This window comes from Pipra filicauda, unplaced genomic scaffold (genome assembly GCF_003945595.2).
Source record: "Pipra filicauda isolate LSUMZ 115617 unplaced genomic scaffold, ASM394559v2 scaffold230_size2164044_pilon, whole genome shotgun sequence".
NCBI lineage: Eukaryota > Metazoa > Chordata > Aves > Passeriformes > Pipridae > Pipra > Pipra filicauda.
Window position 1 is genome coordinate 1,903,627 of NW_024104344.1, and position 10,381 is coordinate 1,914,007.

The following is a 10,381-nucleotide window of genomic DNA, read 5'->3' on the forward strand; positions in this document are numbered from 1 at the left end:
CCCATCCACAAGAAGGACCAGAAGGAGGATCTGAGGAACTACAGGCTTGTCAGCCTGACTTTGGTACCCAGCAAGGTTATGGAGTTCAGTGCAATCACGTGGCACATCCAGGGCAACCAAGAGATCAGGCCCAGCCAGCATGGGTTTAGGAAGGGCAGGTCGTGCCTGACCAATCTGATCTCTTTTTATGACCAGGTGACCTGATTATTGGATGTGGGAAAGGCTGTCGATGTTGTCTACCTGGAGTTCACCAAAGCCTTTGATATTGTCTCCCATGACACAGTCCTGGAAAAGCTGGCAGCCTACAGGTGCACAACTTGGACAGGTGCACTCTTTGCTGGGTTACAAAATGGCTCGATGGCTGGGCCAGTGGCGGTGAATGGTGCTGCATTCAGTTGGCATTTGGTGACTGGAAGTGTTCCCCAGGGATCAGTGTTGGGCCCAGTCCTGTTTAATATCTTTATTGGTGATCTGTATGAAGGGATTGAGTATACCCTTAGTAAATGCATGCACAATGCCGAGTAGAGTGAGAGTGTTGATCTGCTGGAGGGTGGAAAGGCTCTGATGAAGGATCTGGACAGGTTGGATAAATGGGCCTAGACCAGTGGTGTGAGGTTCAACAAAGCCAAGTGCTGGGTCCTGAACTTTGGTCACAACAACTCCATGCATTGCTACAGGCTGGGGGCAGAGTGGCTGGAAAGCAACCTAGTGGAAAAGGACCTGTGGGTGCTGGTTGATCAACAGCTGCTGAACATGAGCTAGAAGTGTGCCAAGGTGGCCAAAAAGGCCAGTGGTATCCTGGTTTGTACTAAAAATAATGTGTCCATCAGGGGAAGTGATTGTCCCTCTGTACTTCGCATTGGCGAGGCCACACCTTGAGTCCTATGTCCAGGACACCTCAAGGAAAACATTGAGGTGCTGGAGCAAGTTCAGAGAAGGACAATGGAGCTGATAAATTATCTGGAGCACAAGTCCTGTGAAGAATGTCTGAGGGAGCTGGGGTTGTTTAGTCCAGAGAAAAGAAGGCTCAGATGTGAGCTTATCGCTCTCTACAACTACCTGAAAGGAGGTTGTAGCAAGGTAGGGGTCAACCTCTTCTACCAGGCAACTAGTGGTAGAACAAGAGTTGGAGATAAAGACAACTTAAGAGGGAACACAAAACCCACTCACACAAGCAAGGCAAAGCAAGAAATTAATTCATTGCTTCCCATGGGCAGTCAGGTGTTGAGCCATGCCCAGGAGAGCAGGGCCTCATTGTATGTAACAGTTACTTGGGAAGACAAACATCATCACTCCAAACATCTTTTCCTTCCTTCTTCTTCCTCCCACTTTGTGTATTGAACATGATGTTGTATGGTATGGAATATGCCTTTAGTTTTGTGTCATCTGTCATGGCTGTGTATCCTCCCAACCACTCTCAATTTCCTCACTAGTGTGGCAGTACAAAAAGCAGAAAAGCCTTGGCTCTGTGTAAGTACTGTTCAACTGTAACAAAAGCATCTCTCTATTATCAACCCTGTGTTCAGCACATATCCAAAACATATCCCCACACTAGACACTGTAAAGAAATTTGACACTACCTCAGACAAATCCAGCACATTTTACCCATTAAATCAAAAACAATGGCTATCACCTCACTACAAACCTCATTTACTTGCAAATCACAGTCACATTCCTGCTAAAATCTATCCAATTGTATGTGAGCTTTGGAAACATCCATCTTTACAAATTTTACCATTCCACTTTCACTGTTGATGAACTCTCCTGTATTCTGATTTTATTTAAAACCAAAATTTGTTTTCAATAGTCATAGTTTATATGATAGTTCAATCTGTTTGAAACAGTAATGGGATACATACCATAATGATGAAGCATTGGTATTTTTCAAAGTGTTATACATACACCTTCCTTAAATTAACCCAAAGAGTCCTCAAAGCATTTGAAAAGCAGACAACTTATTTGGGGCTCAAACACACTAGGATTTCTGTATGTGCCTAAATTTAGCATGGGAGAAATTACTTTGAAATTTAAGAAACTAAACATTTCTGTAGTGTACAAAGAAGTGCACAACATTGCTATGATTATCCAGACTACAATTGTTTAACTCCACATTTTATTTTAATGGAAATTAGATGCCAAAATCAGTAAAAATCTTACGCACATTGTGAAGCTGTTTAACTGTAAAATACTGTGTCACATTGTAAGATGGTTATTATAGTCTACTGTGTTTGTTCCTTCTTCTTTGGGTAGGAATATTTTTCTCCACAGAGACCAACAATGGTCGTAAATATTTGTCCAATACAAATACAGTTAGTATTGAATGTAATCTCCCTAACAGAGTGATCCACTATCTGTTGTCATAACTATGAGCAACATTATTGTTTAAATAGGTTTAGCGTTAGAAAATCAACTCTCTACGCCCTCCTCCCCTCAATATTTTGGTCTTGACTAGTTCATGCATTTTAGGAATTGAGTATTTTTTAAAAATTTCTTTGGTTGTAAAGCTTTTTGTGCCACATTTCTATGTGATTTTTTAGAAATAAACAAAGAAATACAATGGAGGGAGAGTAATGGGATAGCTACTGCACTAATAAGCATTAAGACTGATAGAAATCAGATATACAGGAATTTATTTGTGTTGTTCAATGGAGTTGAAGTCTATAAATAGAGGAATATATGCTGAGAATTTAGTTTTCCCTAAGTTTTTCAGAAGAGGAAGAAGATGATGATGAAGAAGAAATTACTAAAAATGCATAATTTTTTTATTCATAATCTAACATGAGTCCCTAAAACAAAAACCAGAACAGCGACATCTTATCTCTTGGAACATATGAAGAGTGTTGGCAATGTTTGTCTTAGTGATGACTTGCATTGCTTCCTATTCAGACACTTTTCACTGAAGCTCAAAGACACATACTGTTTTCCACTTACTGGAAAATTAGACTGGAAGAAATCCAGAATTAATTTTGGTTTTCAGTGTAAAAGTGCCATGAAATAGATATGGTGATAAAGATTTAGAGCATGTGGTAATTGTTTTAGAAGGTCTTTCTTTCAATGGAATACACGACTAAAATACTAATAGTAATTATTTGAGTTTACCCACAGAGTAGAATGGTCTAGTTTTTTTAAATATTCTTCTTATTAAAAGTTAAAAAGGAGGAAGAAAACCAAACAAATAGTAACTGCATATAGCTAATGCAGTAACTAAACTTCTAATCTTTCAATCCTCATGTTTATGTATTTGATACTTCTAGAATATCTCAAGTATGATAACTTTTTGTGTTAATATTAATGAAGCACAGCTAGTCTTTACCAAAATAGTCATATAATTAAGAAACGGAGATGCAAAAGAAAACACCAAATTGAGCTGAAAAGAATCTGTATATGTCTAGCTCCCACATAACATAAATGACTAAATGGTGAGGCAGAGATCATATTTTTGGCTAGTAGGCCATCCTTCCTGCATTCCCACTGGAATCAACAAGGTTTTTTAGCAGATAAGGCATCCTGGAGATGACAGTGCTATGCAATGTGAACAGCAATCCTTGGTATCAAGATGATACCACAGTCTGATCGCAGACGCAGATTTTGGAAAAAGTACCTCCTGAAATGCAATGCTGTCTAAACAGAGTTTCAGTTTTCTGAGCCACATGAAGCTATTAAACAAAATACTGGCTTGCAGGTTTCTTTTTTTAAAATTTTAATTATTTGTCCAGATTTCCCAGAGCAATTCACATTTCTTAAGAGATGAATTAAATTAAAAGGTCTTTCTGGCACGAGTTTTTGTTTATTTCTTTTTCCCCTGGAGGGATGAAACTGCTGCCATGTCAGGGAAATGAATATATACTTATCCTTCATTACTGACATTTTTCATAAAATTGTAAGTTGCTAATATTTTTTATACAAAAAACCCCATGTATGTTAAAAGAAAATAATGACATAGGTAATTACTTCCCTTGAAATAATAAGATGTTTCTAAAGTAGATTGGTGAATTTGCAGTGGATCTTATTGCTGCAGTGAAACTCTATGCGCTGTATTAATTGGGAATGTTTTCCACACTGCTCAGGTAATCCATTTCCAGTCCTGGGCAACAGACCAAAATCCACTAAGGACCAGAGTCCAATGCCCTTGGCCTGAACCATTTATCTTTTTTTCACACAAATAAGGTCTACATCCATTAGTAAGAAGAAGCAGAAAATAGCAGAAATGCACTAATAAAGTTAATATTCAAATGACACGACATGAAAGGTTTTTTATAAATGGAAAAAAACTACTGAGCTTCGTGATCTTGAATTTTTATTTTATGCAGCAATTTTGAATGGAGAAGGAAAAATTAAGGTGGACTACTCCAAGCAGTTTAAAGAAATTATACAAGTACTTCAAGTAACTTTCTGCTTTAGAAATCTACAGATTTGACTTGAATTATTCAGTTAGAATTAATAGTTATAATGTATAGAAAAACATGGGTATATCAAATTCCATTTTTCTCTTTCCCACTCCTCTTCACTGGCTTTCCATGTTCCTGGAATACCAAATTTGTCAATGGTAAGGACTTAAAGAGCGCAGTTGCCTGTCTCAATGGTTAAGACCACAGAAGGACTTTGCCGTGAGATAAGCACAGAATGGAGCGGCAGGATGCCGCTAATTCCAGGACTGGCGGAGGCAAGGTCTGGCCAGCACATATTGGGTGATGCATCCAGATAAAAATTCCCAGTGTGGCAAACTGTGTAAAGAAGTAACTGTATGCATATGACTGGTCAAACAAATATCACCCCAAGTTATGGGACAGGAGGCATCTCTGACCAGGAAAGCCCCTCCCCTGACTATGCCTCTGTGGATACCTGGAACTTGGACTGTAAGCTAAGCCACTGCAATGGGAACTTGAGATAAGGTAAAGGTAGTACTATTGCCTGAGTGTTATCAGGGGGATGTTAAGGAAGCTGGGGGAGAAGAATGCATAATGGATAATGGGCCACAAGGAAAGCCAACTTGGCAACAGTGCTGAAATCAGCTTGGACTGGGTAAAAGGTAATTCTGGCAGGGGGAAGATGGAGACCCCCAACCACAACCCACCAACTCAAGAAACCCACTGACTCAAAAGACAAGAAGGACTGAGCATGTGGACTAATTAGAATTAGAATTGAGGGAATTATTTAACTAACAGAATAAGACAACTGTGTAGCCAATGAGCACCAATTCCTTTGTTTGCAAAAATGTATAAACAGTATTTATAGTTCTGAACAACCTGAGGAACCCCCACCAAAGAGAAGCTCAGGGTGAAGTACCAATGGGATGCCGCTGAATCCACAGGTGGTGACTATCTTCTGCTTAATCTCTCCTCTCTTTTCTATTTCTTTTTATCTCTCAATCTCACATTTTATTGTTAAATAAAATCCGTACTATTGACTTCAGCATATGGTCTCATTTGCACCTTATGGGTAGAGGCATCTTTCAATAGTCAGATCTTAACAGTAAATCCATTGAAAAATTGTGAGTACTCAACATTTTCGGGTTTAATAAAGGCCTCCCAGCCAAACGAAGTAATTGAAACCTGAGTAGTATTAAAGCAGACCTCTGAGAATCTCTGAGAATACTTCAACCTGTCAAAAATGACTATGAATAGGTACAGAACATTTACTAACCAACATAATCCTTTTTTTCATTAAAGCATCTGAAAGTTTTGGTCATCCATACAAAATCTACGTCTTTAAGAGCATGTATAAAAGACACAATGGATAAAAATTTTTTGTGCATGGCATTACAAATAGGGGCAGCTTCAAAGTGGGCTAAGAATACGACGTTAAGTATATTATATATTAATTCAAGGGAATAGTGTAGATAGAGGTGATGTTTCTAGGTGTTTTCAAAAGCATCGAAAACATCAAGCTTCAATGAAAATCGAAGGAATTTAATTCAGTGCCAGTTTACCTATTTAAATACTTTGGAGTACAACTCCCGTGGAAAGTTATTATGAAAATCCCTTTCTACGCTTTTGAGCTTTATTCAAATTTCTTATTATTAATCTATGTGTTTAGACAAACAAATAAAAAGTTATATATTCCTAATAAAAATACACTATTAAAAGAATGCATATATACATGTAATTTGCCCTCTTCTGTTTATTTGCATGAGTTATGCATATTCTTCTCCCAACTGGGAATATATAAAAACTGAACATACATTTCTTTCTGAGAATTGTAGTGTTAATATATTAAATGAAGATCCAAGGTGCACACATTTTTTCAAAGGCACTCTTAGAACTTCTTGAAATGTGTGTTCACGTATAATTATGTAACTTGCAATTATGAGTGTTATAAACCCTATGGAAGGAAGGAAAGCATATTTTTTTTGCCTATGTACTACTTCCCTTTAAAAAGCATGCTATGAAAATAGGCAAAGGCTACATGTGCTAATTCTGCACTCCAGTGAAAATATCAGTGTTTTGATCGCACTCTTGCAAACAGAACGGAGAATGGAAGTTGTTGACACCGGTCCGAATTATTCAAGAAATTTACCCTGAACTAAAATGAAACATCCGGAAAGAGTTTTCATTTGAATAATGTTAAAAGTAACAATGTAGAGAGGTGTTCCCTAGAGGCACTGTCCTACTGTTGAAAATCCTCATCTGTATTCCTCATTGCTAAAAGACTTTTTAAGACTATCTCTGTCTCCTTTGGTAGAACTGAAACTTGCTTACAGTTTACATGCTCCAGCATCCAAATGTAACTAAAAATAGCAGGACCATGTTTCAGAATGAAACAGCTGGTCACAGAATTGATTTGTCCTCCTTGAAAGTAGATAACTGTCATCAAAGTAACACCTTTCAATTATAATTATTGGTGCTAACATTCAGTTTCTGTCATGCCAAATCCTCACTCTACCAAGCTGTCTTCATTTTTAGGGAAAAAAATCCACTCCAGACTGGGTTACAAATAGGGCTATTTAGGGAAAACATAAAATTCCTATATGGGATGTGATAAACGTATACTAAGTAGAAATATATTGCTACTTAACTTTCTTTAGATTAGGGAAAGTCAAGGATAATGGTCTTGACTCAAAAACGTCAAGGACAGAACATGGTAGTACCGGGTCATTCTGGTGTCATTTCTTGGTAAGCCATCTTCAATACAATGTACAAATGTAACTAAATCTCTTGCCTTAGCTGAAAAAAATCAAAAGTAGATGGAATACCATGGAAGATTTTCTACTCTTGTGCTAAGATTTCAAGAAAGTGAGGTTTTTTCAAGGTCTTTTGTTCATCTCTTCAGCATTTGTGCATGCCTATAATACACTTAGCAGAAATGAATATTTAACTACCTTAATAAATGTGCCCTGCTTTTGCTTAATCTTTCAGAGTTTATTCATTTTTAAAATATACTTTCTGTATCAGAAAACATCCTTTTGTACTTCTCTTAGTTTTTCCTGAATAATAATTGTGTTATATAAGGTAGCATAAAAATACATTTGAAGTCTCATCATATTTTTCTGAAAAATCTTAATTAGACATTCAGTGCTGGATTGTCCTCTCTCTCCTTAGTCTGAATAAATCTGTGTAAGTTTTCTCCTATTGACTGATTATGCTGCTACGACACTGAATGAAACAAACAATCTTGCTAAGGTTATTTATAATTGTAGAACTGCATAAATGTTATGCTTCAGTGATTTTATGGGCTTCTTATTATGTGGTGCCTGCAGTTTGTAGAAACAGCATATTTTGACATAACGGCTAGCTTGCCATCTGTGGGAAGTTGTGGGCTTGGGTTTTGCTTTGTTTTGTTTGCTCGTGGTTTCTGTTTTTGGTTTCTGGGAGTGTGTTTGTTGGGGGAAATTTGGCCCTTGGGGCTGCCAAAGTACATTTCCTTAACATGTGTTTTATAGCAGTTCTATTTCCTTTTCACTTACAATTTTATTTGGCTTTTTAAGTTATGCTGAGTGCTTGGCCTATTCTTTTTATTTGTTTCCTAATGGCAGTTGGCATAAGATTCAGGAAATCCAACCTAAGTGATCTAGATATATGTCTAATTCAAACAAACAACTTTGCTTCTAAACTTCCTTTTTCTATTGTACTATTTAATTCCTATGGGGAATTAAGTGACTGGAATAATAAGGACTTGACTGTAAATTGTTATTTGAGTGGGACAGCAAGAAGGGAGGGCAGGACTGCAATGATTTTTCCTTTTTGTTTTGGAATCAAATCAAGTCATGTTGGATACTTAGGCTGCAAGTAACTTCTTGAAGCACAGTGATCTGCTGCACACAGTAAATTGCATATCCTATCTGTGAATTGAAGTTCAAAAATATAATTTTTGCAATAAAAATATTGCTAAATTTCAACAATAAAAAAACACAGTCCTTTTCTCAGATAAAGATGTGGCAGCCTCAAAGGGAATTATATGCAATTCTAAAATTAATTTTCCAGTTTGGAGTTGTTCAATGTTCAAAGCTCACCAATATCAGAACTTTATAGTTAAAAATTACTTGAAACAATATTTGCTCCTTTACTAAGGAACATGACAGGACAGGGTCTGTACTTACTAAAGAAAGGGTACATGACAATATAGGGTCTACTTACTAAAGAAGGATATGTGGTGTTAAGGAGATTTAATAGGTTTTTCTTTGTAATGTAAATCTATTTCTCCCTATTTCATATATCAAAAAAAAATACTTGGATATAAATGGGAGCTGCAAACATGTAATAAATAATATTGGAAGTTGCAAACATGCCACACAAGTTGCTCTTGCATGGATAAGAAGTTGATCTGTGTGTTTAAAATCCTTAATGAAAAGACCTCTCCTGAATTCTATTTATGCTAATCAAATTACAGAAATGAAAATTCCTTTAGTTTGTGACTACTTATGTGCTTTCCTATTTAGTTTGAATCTGCCTTTTCAAATAACTCTTAAAGTTATTCAGAGACAACGTTTTGGTCTGGGTCCAATTCTAGTGTTAGCGTGTATTTAGGAACATTTTATGTGGATGAAATTGTTTTTAATTTTATTTTCAAATTTTTTTGCAGTCTACTGTTGTGGCCCTGCTGCACCAAAGGATAAAGCCACATCCTTACTTTTAGCAACCTGGTGAGTTCCCAAAAGTCATGAAAACACTGCTCAAATATTCAGTACTAGTTCCACATTTTAAATGCTTTACCAAGCCAAAGGCAGATTGTCCAGATTGCAGGCAGATTGCAGAGGAACTCTGATTCTTGACTAAGGCAAGCAGATCACTGTCCAGGATAACAGGCTGCTAAGATAGGGGTCTGCTAAGGAGGCTGAAAAGTAACCTGATTGTCCTTCTTCAATTATTCTACAGGTCTAGGATGTCATTCCTTCTGCTACTGCCACATCCATAAGGGATGGACATTGCAGGAGAGGTCCTTCCCATATGTGCTAGTATACCACAAGATTTTTCCCTCGTGCTAGCTAGAGCCAGGTGTCTTATCCAGGGACTCACTGAACATCGGTTCATTGTACCGATTCAGTTGCATCCCATTTGAAAGTAAGCCAGCTTTAACGGGAAGCACATATGTGTTTTGAAGATGAGTGTTGATACAGGAAGCTAGATCCCAAAAATTGGCTTAATTCAAAATTTTTAATCCAAATAGCAAACTGAAGTGCTGAGTTGTACGAGCTCCATCCATAATCCTTGCTGCAATCTGACTAACTAAGGCATTTTTCTGGCCCTTGCTCATGGGTAGTGGAGAGGTGCAAACATCTTTTCCACAAAAAACTTGTCTACATTTCAGACTCCTCTGGCCTGAGAACCTGTGCTCAGAACAAGCTTGGGAGTAGCCAAGGCACAGATCTGTACAAGAAGGAAGATTCTGACCCTGCCTATGAAGATTAAAGACTCCACAAAAGTACCACTGTCAACAGTGTTTCAGCGATTCCAACAAAATAATTTAGAAGTTCAAGCACAAAACACTTACTGTTGGTTCCAGTATGACAAACTGCATATGGTACAGTGCATATGGCTGGTAAGCCCAGCCACTGAGAAGTGAGCTCTATGAAATGCAGCTTGGAATCTGATTTCCTGAATCCACAATGAGTAAGGAGAGTTGTAGTTTGGCTTTTGCAATGCAAGTTTGTTGAATGAAGACAGCAGTTATGGACTCCTACAGCTAAACCATAAAACTTTGAGACCAAAAGTGGCAAAAAGCTATAGAATCGCAGAAATGGCTTTCTTGTCCAACTCAGCCCTTGTCTGAAGAACTACCCAAACAACTTGTATTTTGCTAAACTATGGCTAAATTGCCTTACTTTCTTCCCTCTCAGATTCAGGGAAACACTCACTTTACTTCTCTTATTGACGTATCTAACTTTCTGTTGTCCGCTACCCACTTTCCTGAGAGCTCAAAATAGTGCTGGACCCACAATTCTTGC

At 37.5% G+C, this 10,381-nt stretch overlaps 1 long non-coding RNA gene across 1 annotated transcript; it reads left to right on the top strand.

Moving 5' to 3' along the window:
- Positions 1-9,018: 9,018 nt before the first annotated feature.
- Positions 9,019-10,027, top strand: LOC120323303. Its single transcript, XR_005563631.1, has 2 exons — positions 9,019-9,079; positions 9,745-10,027. It is a non-coding gene; the product is annotated as an uncharacterized LOC120323303 (long non-coding RNA).
- The last annotated feature ends 354 nt before the right edge of the window (positions 10,028-10,381 follow it).